The sequence below is a fragment of the Kogia breviceps genome, chromosome 4 (genome assembly GCF_026419965.1).
Source record: "Kogia breviceps isolate mKogBre1 chromosome 4, mKogBre1 haplotype 1, whole genome shotgun sequence".
Classification (NCBI taxonomy): domain Eukaryota; kingdom Metazoa; phylum Chordata; class Mammalia; order Artiodactyla; family Physeteridae; genus Kogia; species Kogia breviceps.
Window position 1 is genome coordinate 134,066,254 of NC_081313.1, and position 11,586 is coordinate 134,077,839.

Consider the following 11,586-nt stretch of genomic DNA (forward strand, 5'->3'; position numbering starts at 1 on the left):
GTTAGGTGGTTTATTTGAGATTTTTCTTTTTTTAAATATAGGTGTTTATCACTATAGACATTCCTCTTAGAATTGCTTTTGCTGCATCCGCAAAGTTTCCGTATATTGTTTTTCCACTTTTGTTTATTTCAAAAATTTTTTAATCTTCCCTCTTGATTTCTTCTTTGATCCATTGGTTGTTCAGGAGTGTGTTGTTTCCTTTTTACATACTTGTGAATTTTCCAGTTTTCCTCCTGTTATTGATTTTTAGTTTCATGCCATTATAGTAGGAAAAGATACTTGGTATAATTTCACTCTTTTTAAAATCGCTAAGACTTGTTTTGTGACCTATCCTGATCTATCTTGAAGAAGGTTCTGTGTTCACTTGAGAAGAATGTGTATTCTGTTCTGGTGGATGGAATGTTCTGTATATGTATGTTAGGTTCATATGATCTAAAGTGTAGTTCAAGTCCAATGTCTCCTTATTGATTTTCTGTCTGGATGATCTGTCCATTGTTGAAAGTGGGGTATTGAAGCCCACTATTATTGTATTGTTGTCTATCTCTCCCTTTAGATCTGTTAGTGTTTGCTTAATATATTTAGGTGCTTCAGTGATGGATGCACATATATTTACAATTGGTATATGTTCTTGATGAACTGACCCCTTTATCATTGTATAATGACCTTCTTTGTCTTTTGTACAGTTTTTGGTTTCAAGTGTATTTTGTCTGATATAAGTATAGCTACTTCTGCTCTCTTTTCATTTCCACTTGCATGGAGTATCTTTTTCCATTCCTTGACTTTGAGCCTATGTGTGTCCTTAAAGCTGACACGAGTCTCCTGTAGGAGGCTTGTATTAGAGCAGGGGTCCCCAACCCCTGGGCCACAGACTGGTACCAGTCCATGGCCTGTTAGGAACTGGACTGCACAGCAAGAGGTGAGGGGCAGGCGAGCGGACGAAGCTTCATCTGCCACTCATCATCACTCCCCATTGCTCACATTACCACCTGAACCATCACTCACAATACTGCCTAAACCATTCCCCCCCCCACCAAACCCCTCCATCATGGAAAAATTGTCTTCCACAAAACCAGTCCCTGGTGCCAAAAATGTTGGGGACCTCTGTATTAGAGTCTTGTTTTTTTAATCCATCCAGCCACTCTATGCCTTCTGATTGGAAAATTTAATCCATTTAAACTTAGAGTAATTATTGATAGGTAAGGACATACTAATCCCATCTTATTGTTTGCTAGATGTTTTGTTGTTCCTTTATTCCTCTCTTGCTGCCTTCCTTTGTGAGTCAAGTTTCTGTGCTGGTATGCTTTGATTCCCTTCTGCTTATCTTTCATATATCTACTACAGGTTTTCCTTTGTGGTTACTGTTAGCCTTACATAAAACATCTTATAGATAGTAAGTCTGTTTTATGCTGATAACAACTTAACTCACATACAACAAGTTTACTCTTTATTCTCCCTTCCTTTTATGTTTTTGATGTCATAATTTACCTGTTTTTATGTTGTGTACTTATTAACAACTTATTATAGCTACAGTTATTTTAATACTTTTTTCCTTTAACCTGTAAAGTGGTTAATATATCACCATATTATAGTATTAGAGTATTCTGAGTTTGACTATATACTTACCATTATCAGTATGTTGTGTATTTTCATATTGCTAATTAGCATCCTTTCATTTTAGCTTGAAGAACTCCTTTCAGCATTTCTTTCAAGACAGGTCTAGTAGTGATAAACTCCCTCAGATTTGTTTGTCTGGGAAAGTCTTTACCTCTCCGTCATCTCGGAAGGACAACTTTCCCATATAGAGTATTCTCACTTGGCAGTTTCATCCTTTCAGCACTTTGAAAATATCATCCCCCTCTCTCCTGACCTGTTAGGTTTCTACTGAGAAATCCTCTGATAGTCTTATGAAGGTTCCTTTATAAGTTACAAGTTTCTTTTTTCTTGATCCTTATAAGATTTTCTCTTTGTCTGTCTTTTGACAATTTTACTACAATACGTCCTAGAGAAGATCTCTTTAAATTGTTTGGTGACCTATGAGCTTTATGAACTTGGATAGCCAAATCTCTTCCCAGATTTGGGAAGCTCTCAGCCATTATTTCTCTACATAATTTTTCTGCTTCCCACCCCCTTCTCATTCTGAGATTCCAATAATTTGCAGACTGTTTCTTTTGATATTATCCCATGGATCACATAGGCTTTCTTCACTCTTTTTCATTATTTTTTCTTTGTTCTCCCTGACTGGATAATTTCAAAGGTCCTGTCTTCTAATTCCAGATTCTTTCTTCTGCTTGATCCATTCTGATGTTGATGCTCTCTATTGCAATTTTCATTTCACTCATTGTACTCTTCAGCTCCAGAATTTTGATTGGTTCTTTTATATTTCTCTTTGTTAATGTTCTCATTTTGTTTGTGTATCATTTTCCTGATTTTGTTCAATTGTCTTTCTATGTTTTCTTGCAGCTCATTGAGCTTCCTTAAAACAACTATTTTGACTTTTTATCAGGAAAACTATAGATCTTCATATCTTTGGTATTGGTTACCAGAAGATTATTGTGATCCTTTGGTGGTGTGATAGTTCCTTGATTTTTCATGTTCCTTGAAGTCTTGTGATGCTGTCTTCACATTTGAAATAGCAGTTACCTCCTCCAGTGTTTACTCATTGACTTTGGGAGAGAAATACCTTCTGTCAGCCTTGCTAGGGATTCTGAGGTTTCTGGATATGCCTACTCTACATTCCTTGTTGCCTCTTGTGGCAGAATTCTTAAGCTTATATGCTTCTCTCCATCCTGCAATGCACCAGACCAGAGGCTGACAGACTCCCTTTTGCTTTTCCAAGGATAGAGCTAAAGCTCAAGTTTGTGGTCTCTCCCTGGCCAGCAGATTTAGGCCAGCTTTCTACGCATGCTCACTACTGTCTGCCAGAGCTTGCTCTCACCACCATCAGGAGTGCATTCAGGGAGATAAGCCACAGGGAGGTGTGTAGATGAGGCACATGGAGCATCAGCAGTGCCTGTGGGCCATTTGGGAGGATTCAAAGGTAAAGTGTCCCCAGCAGCTCATGACAGTTAGTAGGATCCATGTCCCTTTAATGTCCTCTGAGGGTCCTATGTGCTCTCACCGAGCCTCTTCCCACCCCTGAGTCATGTAGCTCACAACTCAGTACTCTGGATGGAGCAAGAGAGAAATGACCGGGCTTCCCTGGTGGCACAGTGGTTGAGAGTCCGCCTGCCGATGCAGGGGATGCGGGTTCGTGCCCCGGTCCCGGAGGATCCCGCATGCTGTGGAGCGGCTGGGCCCGTGAGCCATGGCCGCTAAGCCTGCACGTCTGGAGCCTGTGCTCCGCAACGGGAGAGGCCACAGCAGTGAGAGGCCCGCGTACAGCAAAAAAAAAAAAAAAGAGAGAGAGAGAGAAATGACCTCTTTGACAGGATCCCACACTGCTGGAGAAGCTGGGTGCTCACTCACACACTCTCACTTTACCCTGCAGGAGAAATCACTGACCAATAAAATGATTTCTCAGCATTAAGCTGTGCCAGTTTGGGGGACAGGTAATGCAGGTAAAGTCAAACTGTTCCTCTTACCCTCTGCAATGTGTCCAAATGTGTATTTTTCTGCTCCAACTATGTGCTGGAATTTCTCTTCTGGAAACCTGGACTTCCACAAAGGCTCTCTTATTCATAAGTGATTGTCTAAGACAGTGTTCTCCAGGGAGAGAGGACCACTCCTTCCTCATAATCTTTTTTTTTTTTTTTTTTTTTGCGGTACGTGGGCCTCTGGCTATTGTGGCCTCTCCCGTTGCGGAGCACAGGCTCCGGATGCACAGGCTCAGCAGCCACGGCTCATGGGCCCAGCCACTCCGCAGCATGTGGGATCTTCCCGGACCGGGGCACGAACCCGCGCCCCCTGCATTGGCAGGCGGACTCTCAACCACTGCGCCACCAGGGAAGCCCGTTCCTCATAATCTTTATCATGCCTCCTGGATATGCACAACTGTCATTTTCTCACATTTATGTCAAGTCAAGTGTTGCAAAACAGCTCCAAGCTCCTTCATCCAACCAGTTTGCCTATCCAATACATCCCAAAATTTATACTACAGAAACTGTGGCACTGTTACTGTTGTTAAATAATTTGGAAAAAAAAACACAAAAAAGGACAAACAATATACTTGCAGGTCACCAGTCTGCAGCCTCTGATAACAGCCAACTTCTAGTTGTCCAACTTGCAGTAGGTATATTCACTTCCATCCGTTGTTTGATCTAACTTTCCTCCTGTCTTCATCCTACTTATGCTACACTTATTTTCCTGATTCCTTTCTTTTTCAAAGTCTCTGTCTTACAGTGTTATATATTCATGGGTATTGGATTATATTTTGAATTATATTGAAATCTTTTATACATTTGCATCTCTACAGGCTCCATTTCCCCAAAATGGAATTCCTTCCCTATTCTTCATATTTAAACCATTTCATCTCTCAGTGTTCTACTCATGTACTTTCTCTTTTATAAAGACCTCCTTGGCATCCCTTTTCCCATTCATCAATCCATCCATCCATCCACCCAGTTCTCACATCATCCTGAATTCTGAGAGCTCTGAGTACCCCATTTGTGAGATCACTTGGGACCTTACCAGGCGTACACTTCTTGCTCTCTGTCATGGGTTGAATGATGGCTCCACAGAAGACATGCCTATGCCCTAACCCCTGGACCCTGTGAATATGAGCTTATATGGAAAAAAAGGTCTTTGTTGATATAATTAAGGACCTTGAGATGAGATCATCCTGGATTACCTGGTTAGGTCCTAAATCCAAATGACAAGTGTCATATGACACAGAAGAGGGGACACAGAGGAGGAAATGGAGGCAGAGATTGGAGTGTTGTAGACAAAAGCCAAGTAATACCTGGAGCCACCAGTAGCTGAAAGAAGACGAAGGATTCTCTTCAAGAGCCTTTGGAAGGAGTGCAGCCCTGCTGACACCTTGATTTTGTACTTCTGGCCTCCAGAACTGTGAGAGAATAAACTTCAGTTGTTTTAATTTACCAAGTTTCATGGCAATTTGTTATGGTAGCCACAAGAAACTAGAAATTCAAATGGCCAGCTCTTTAAAATCAGAGGCAGTGTGTTTTACCTCTTTGTATGAGCTCTTTCCTCTACCTGGAGAAAAGTAGCCAGAACAGAGAAAAGAACACCAAGAACTGAGTTGAACTGGCCAGATTTCAGCATGGCCCATCCCTTATTAGCTGGCTCTCTTTTCTAAATCAGGGACACATGCCATTTCCTCTACAGAGTGACTGTGAAGGTTTCATGTGGAAATGGATGGGTAACTCTCTTCTACTGTGTGTGTGCAGCTCTACCATGTACTCACTGTTGCTCTTTTGTGACTTGTTTCCCTATTGAAGTGTCAGGATAAGGTCTCACCTCTGTGGGTAGAGGACAGGGTCCCTCTGAAAAGGGTGGTCATTCTGGGGTTAATCACTAGGGAAGAGGCAAGTCCTAGACATGAAATCATAAATTAGAAAGCAGGCTGCAGGCAGCCTCTCTGGAGTTGGGATTTTGCTATAGTGGCCTTCTCTCAGCTTCCCCAAATAGCCATGTTCTTTTTTGTTTTAGGGCTTCTGTATGTGTTATTCCCTCTAGCCAGAACATTATTCCCCCAGCTAACTCCTATTCTCTGTCTCAGTTCTAAAAAGCAGCCTTCCATTACTACCTAGATTAGGCCAGGACTCCTGACATATTGCCCTTAGCCCATGCCCTTCTCCTCAGAAGCATGCATCACCCTTACATCTTGTTCAACATTCTGCCTCATTTGGTGTCATACCACAGGTTCCATGGGCAAGAATGTGCCCACCTGGGTCTTGTGCTTCTCCTGCAGCAGAGAGCAGAGCACCCTCCCCACCCCCACACCCAGCTTCAGATAAGGGAAGTGACCCTAAGGTCACATTCTCTGGTTAGAGGTTACTCTCCAGTGGTCCCCACCCCCAGCCTTCAGTTAAGTCTCAATTATACTTTCTGAGGCTAATTGTGGCCAGACACACCAGTTAGCAGCACCCCTGATGCTTGCAGTCATCCCTCAGGAGTATCCTAGGGGAGGGTGCATCTATCTCAGGGGCCAGGGCTGTCACAGCTGCCCCACCCTATGGGGAGTCTCCCTCATTGATATTCCTGACCTTGACAATTTGGACTTGATTTTATTGAGGGTGCCAACCAGTGAATTTCCTTATAACAGAAAATGTCAAATTCATGTGAGAGATGGCTATAATCCAACAGGGCAACCAACACAGGGCTTGGTAAAATGTGGACTAGATCAGGCAGAAGCAATGGGGGGGGCATCTACCCCTGTGTGCACTTGTGAAGGTTGAGTTACAGGAGATGCTGGATGTAATGGAAACATTGACTTGGAATCTTTAGGCATCTCCTGAAAGGATTAGCCAATGGCATCATAAAAAGAGACAGAGGTCAACTGAAAAATAGCAGGACGACAGAGGTGCCCATCAGACTCCTTGAAGAACCCAGCAGTCCAGGTGATTGGAATAGGATAGCACACGAGCCTGACCAGAGCCCAGAGAGAGAGAAGGCAGGTTGGGCACAGGATCACCACCAGCACTCAGGTTACCCAAAAGATGGGCCCAAATTGGACTTTTCTGGAAAAGGTTCCACATGTTGCTAAGGCTTCTGGGGTAAAAGTATTCTTCACCTCATCCATTTTGTGATCAGTCCCCCACTAATGCATGCAGGGCCTCAAATATTAACATCTGATTGGACACATATAATGAATTGCAGAGTAGGAGGCAATAAATGTTTAGGTCAGAAAATTTGACAGTTATAATTTATATTCACTCTTAGTTCACCCATCCTGTTTAACGTGGGGGTTGGGGTAATACTCACCCCACTCCTGCTCAGCCTCACAGAGCAGCAAAGGAGCCTATAGCTCCTCCCACCCACATGTCTCCAGCTGGAAACCCATCCTCTCCCAAGTCCTGGCTCAGAAACCAGTTTGAAGAGGTCCTTTGTCCCCCCCACACACACACTAGTAACAAGGAAGTCCCTCAGGGTTGGGAGGAGACAGAAGACAGAAGCCAGGAGACAGACCAGGCCAGGCCACTTCCCATTATTCAGCAGAAGGGGAATGAGTGGTGACTAAGCCTCTGGTCTCTGGGGCTCATCTACACCAACTTCTTGGCTTTAAAGAAGCTCTTGAGGTGCTGCATCTGCCAGATGCCAGTGGCCACAAGGATGAAGGTCTGCAGAATGAACCACCACAGCACCCGTTGGTTGGTGCTCTCGCTGGTCTGCCCGAAACGCTCCTCTCACCACTGTGGGAGGGGAGAACAGGAAGGCGTGGCTAGAACTGAATTGACCCCCAGGGGAAAAACTGAAAGAGCCACCCCCTGGGAGGTTACACATCCACTGTCCCAACTGGCCCAGCCCAGCCCCTCACCCTCTGGTACTCCTGCTCCTTCTGCATCTTCTCCACTTGCTCCACCAGCTGCTGTATGCGCAGATGCAGCAGGGTCAGCTTGTCATTGGCTGCAAGTTCTGTATAATCATTGGTGTGTTCACCCAACTGCATGTCCAAGTGAATGGCCTGGGGAGCAGAGGAGCCAAGGGTGGGGGTCAGGGAGCTCAGCTCCATGCACCTGCCAGAAACCCAGCTTCCTGAGCAGTTCAATGCCTCACACTCATTGATGTGGGGACTAGCTCTGCTCCAGGTGCCCAAACACCAGATCAAGGCCCTGCTTCCATGGAGTTCCACGTCCAAAAGACAGAAGGGACAGAACAAAATGTGCGGAACAAAATGTGTATGACTCAGTGTTTGAGACAAGCAGCTCCTAGGAGTTCCATGTCAGTGGGAGGTGGTAATGAAGAGCCTGGGAGCATTCAGCTGCTGGACAGCTCTGAATTTCACATTATGAAGCTTGGTCTTTATTCTAGGGATGGCAAGGAGCCGAGGGATGATTTTAAGTCAGAGTGACTCCCTCCTGGGTCCCCTCTCATTCTTCAGGACCTGTCCTCTGTAGGCTTACTTCATGGAAAGCCCAGCCCTCCTCAAGAGGCACCGCCTACTGAACCCTTCTCACCCAAGGGACTGAGATGTTAAGGGTTGGTGACATTCCTCCATACTCACCAGCTTGCCATCATAGAAGAGGGCAAACCGGATGGACTCGAGGTGAAGGCAGATCTGGTGCTCTCCGGGAGACTGGGAGGTGAAGGTAAAGCTGCCCCGAGGGCCGTACTGACGGGCCAGCAGATTCTAGATGAAACAGCTTCCGTGAGCACAGAGAAGCTGACCAGAAACCTGCTTCTAGGAGAGGAACTCTGAGGGTAGCCCAGGTTCTGATCCCCACAGGCCAGACCAGTAGGGAGGGTGTGAGGAAAATGGCATCAGTTTGGGATCGAAAATCTCAGATCCCAGCACTGCTAGTACACAATACTCTACAGATTGCAAAGAGCATGGCCTTCCTTGAGCCCTCCTGCCTGTGAGGAGATGAGCCCTCCTCTGAGAAATGGAGGACTAGGGAGGACTAGACAATGACGCTGGAGACGTGGGGGTGGGAGGGCTGCAGGGAGTCAAGGCCTGCCTCACCTTGTTCTCGGGGTCCTTCACAAACACGAACAAATTGATCCACTGCGGGGAGGGCTGGTACTTTTCCATAGCAGGGTCGTATGCTCGGTCTTGTAGTTACCTAATGCGGAGGCAACCTGGATGCATCCCCATCCACGGTCACGACCAAGAACCTGCCCAGGATCTCCAGGAGTCACGGGGGCCGGGCGGAGGAACAGGAAGATCCGGATGTCTGATTGCGGGGCTTGACCACAGCCCTCTGCCTCTCTCCTTCCCTCTCCTGCCCCGCTTTTCTGCTGTCATCCGGGTCTGGATCAGACTTGCCTCCTCGGTGCCCCCCAACTCCGGCACAGGCAACGGAGAGGATGCTTTGCCCACACTGCTGTCCACCCATTTCCCACCCGTGCCCACCCCGGACAGCAGAGGGGAGGTATGGGCCTGAGCGCGGGCCTCATCCCCATTCCCTCTCAGGACTCTGGGTGCGGGGAGGGCAAGGCCGGGACTCTGGGTGCGGGGAGGGCAAGGCTCGCGCGCACCTATGACCGCTGTGCCATCGGGGATCTCCTGAATGAAGCACTTCTCCTCCAGCTCTCTGACCTCGAAGTAGAACGCGCCTCCGCCGCCCGTGAGCGCCAGCAGCTGTCCCAGAAGCAGCGGCGGGGCCAGTCCGGCTGCCCTCGCTCGGCCCCATCCCCGCCCGGGGCCGCCAGCGCCTCGCGTCCCGCAGGCCCCCGCCACCTTCCCAGCCGAGTCCGAAGGTGTCTGTGCGGGGCCTGCGAGACTGCAAACTCGGGCACGGACTACAAATCCCAGGAGCCCCCGCGCGGACTCGCGTTGCGGAGGGGCACGCGAGCTCCCACCCCACTAGTGAGGAGCTGTTCAGCGCTTTCCTTGCCCCGCCTCGCTTAATGCGCGCAGAAACCCAAGGAGGCGGGTGCTTTTAGCTCCATCTTGCTGATGTGGTAACAGCCTCAGAGAGAAGGAAGGGATTAGCCCTCTGAAACTTGCAGAGCGGCTGCCTGAGATGGGTGTTGAGAGTGTAGGCAGGTCCAGGCATGACCTGGACCTGAACCTCGAGGAGGTTAGAAGTGATGGTGAGACAGAATGAGAACTGCAGAGAAGCCCTGTGGGGTTCAGAGGCTGACGTAGTAGTTCAGGAAAGGAACGGAGAAATGTCCCTTTTATGCAAGGGGTAAGTTTGACTCAAGCTCTGAAGGATGGTTAAAATCTCCCTGAGCAGTGAGGGAGCAAGAACAATTTAGGTGGAGAGACTTAGAATTGCCTAACAGCAGTAGGCCAGTTAAGAGACTAGGGGAAGAAAGTTTATGGGCACATGGAGGAAGGAGGTAAGTTGGGCCAAATCACTGAGGGGGCAGGAGCTGCTAGACCAACTTGCACAGGTGGGACTCTTCATCCAGTGGGACCAAAAGAAAAGACTGTGAGAGAGCTTGGAGGGTGAAAGAAGTCGGCAGGAATGCAACTGGAAAAGGAAAGGGAATACACAACTGAAAGATGTGGGAGGGTGGGGCCAACATGACAAGACAGGGACTGAGGAATAGCAAATCTCAGGAATTCCGAAGCTCACGGTGCTCTGAGTAGGGCAGTGTGTACTCAAATGTCAGTATAAAGCAGTAGCCCTTCCCAGGTGGTGGGATGAAGTCCTCCACCATCTAGTGCCTGATGATAATAGATGCTCATTGGTTTATTCAGTAATATAAAATGATGATGAAAATAATAGTACTTTTTATTCTTCTGTGCCAGCCACTGTTCTAAGCACCTTTAAATGTTTTAACTAAATTAATATTTTTAAAACTCTATAAGGTAGACTCTAATAGGATTCCAGTTTAACAGTTGGGGAAGCAGTGGCAAAGAGAGGTTGAGTAATAACTTGCCCAAGGTCATCCAGTGATAAGCGGCAGGCATTTGCTCACACAAACTCTGGGCAAGACTTTACGATACATGTTGGACATGAATATGAGTAAAACCTGTCTCTTGTCCTCTAAGAGCCCACTGAAAAGCAAAGAAGTAATGTCAATACAGTGTTTTAAGATTAATAATATGGGGCTTCCCTGGTGGCGCAGTGGTTGAGAATCCGCCTGCTGATGCAGGGGACACGGGTTCGTGCCCTGGTCCGGGAAGATCCCACATGCCGCGGAGCAACTAAGCCCGTGAGCCATGGCTGCTAGGCCTGCGCGTCCGGAGCCTGTGCTCCGCAACGGGAAAGGCCACAGCAGTGAGAGGCCCGCATACCGCAAAAAAAAAAAAAAAAAAAAAAAAGATTAATAATATGTTTTAGCTACCAGAAATTGTCCCCTCACTTTATCAGTGTGGCCCATTGATAATTCTAGGGGAACGTTTTTATTCCTTCACTGGGAATGATCTTTAAACGAAAATGACAGATGCAGGTGTTAACAAAGGCAGACACTTCAGAAAGGCCAATTAAGACAACAGCTGAAAAGCATCTGTTGGATTTGGGAACTAGCTGTTCATCAAGGGCATTCACCAGGAGCTGGGAGCAGGGGTGATGACTCAGGGTTTGGGAGGCAGGATGAAGTGCTGTCCACGGTCCTGAATCGTGATTGCCAGTACCACCGCCTGCAGTAAGGGACTGGTTTTTGGTTTTTGTTTTTGTTGTTGTTTTATATATAAAATTTCCAATCCCTCATGGACCAATACTTTTGTAAAAAAAAATTTTTTTAAATGAAACTGATTATGTGCTTGAATGTCACATCAATGTTAAGTTTCTATAAAAGTTTCTAAGCACTCAATTTCTGTGCTTATCTCATTGCAGACCTATAACAAACACTCATGGACCAGCACTGGCCCACAGTGAGTAGCACTGTTTCATAGCCAGTGATCAGACTGCCCACAGAAATCCCCTAAAGGGACAAAAGTGGAAAATTATTAGGGCCTGCAGTGACATGCATGTAAGGAGATAGTGCACCAGTGACTTTACAGCAAGATTTCAAAGCCAAGAACCCAGATGTTGGGAAGGATGAGACGGTTCCCAAGTAGAAAAAGTACTG

The 11,586-nt window shown here is 46.7% G+C and overlaps 1 pseudogene; it reads right to left on the bottom strand.

Annotated features, from left to right (window-relative positions):
- Positions 1-6,795: 6,795 nt before the first annotated feature.
- Positions 6,796-9,411, bottom strand: LOC131755264 (transmembrane emp24 domain-containing protein 9-like; annotated as a pseudogene).
- Between the last annotated feature and the right edge of the window lie 2,175 nt (positions 9,412-11,586).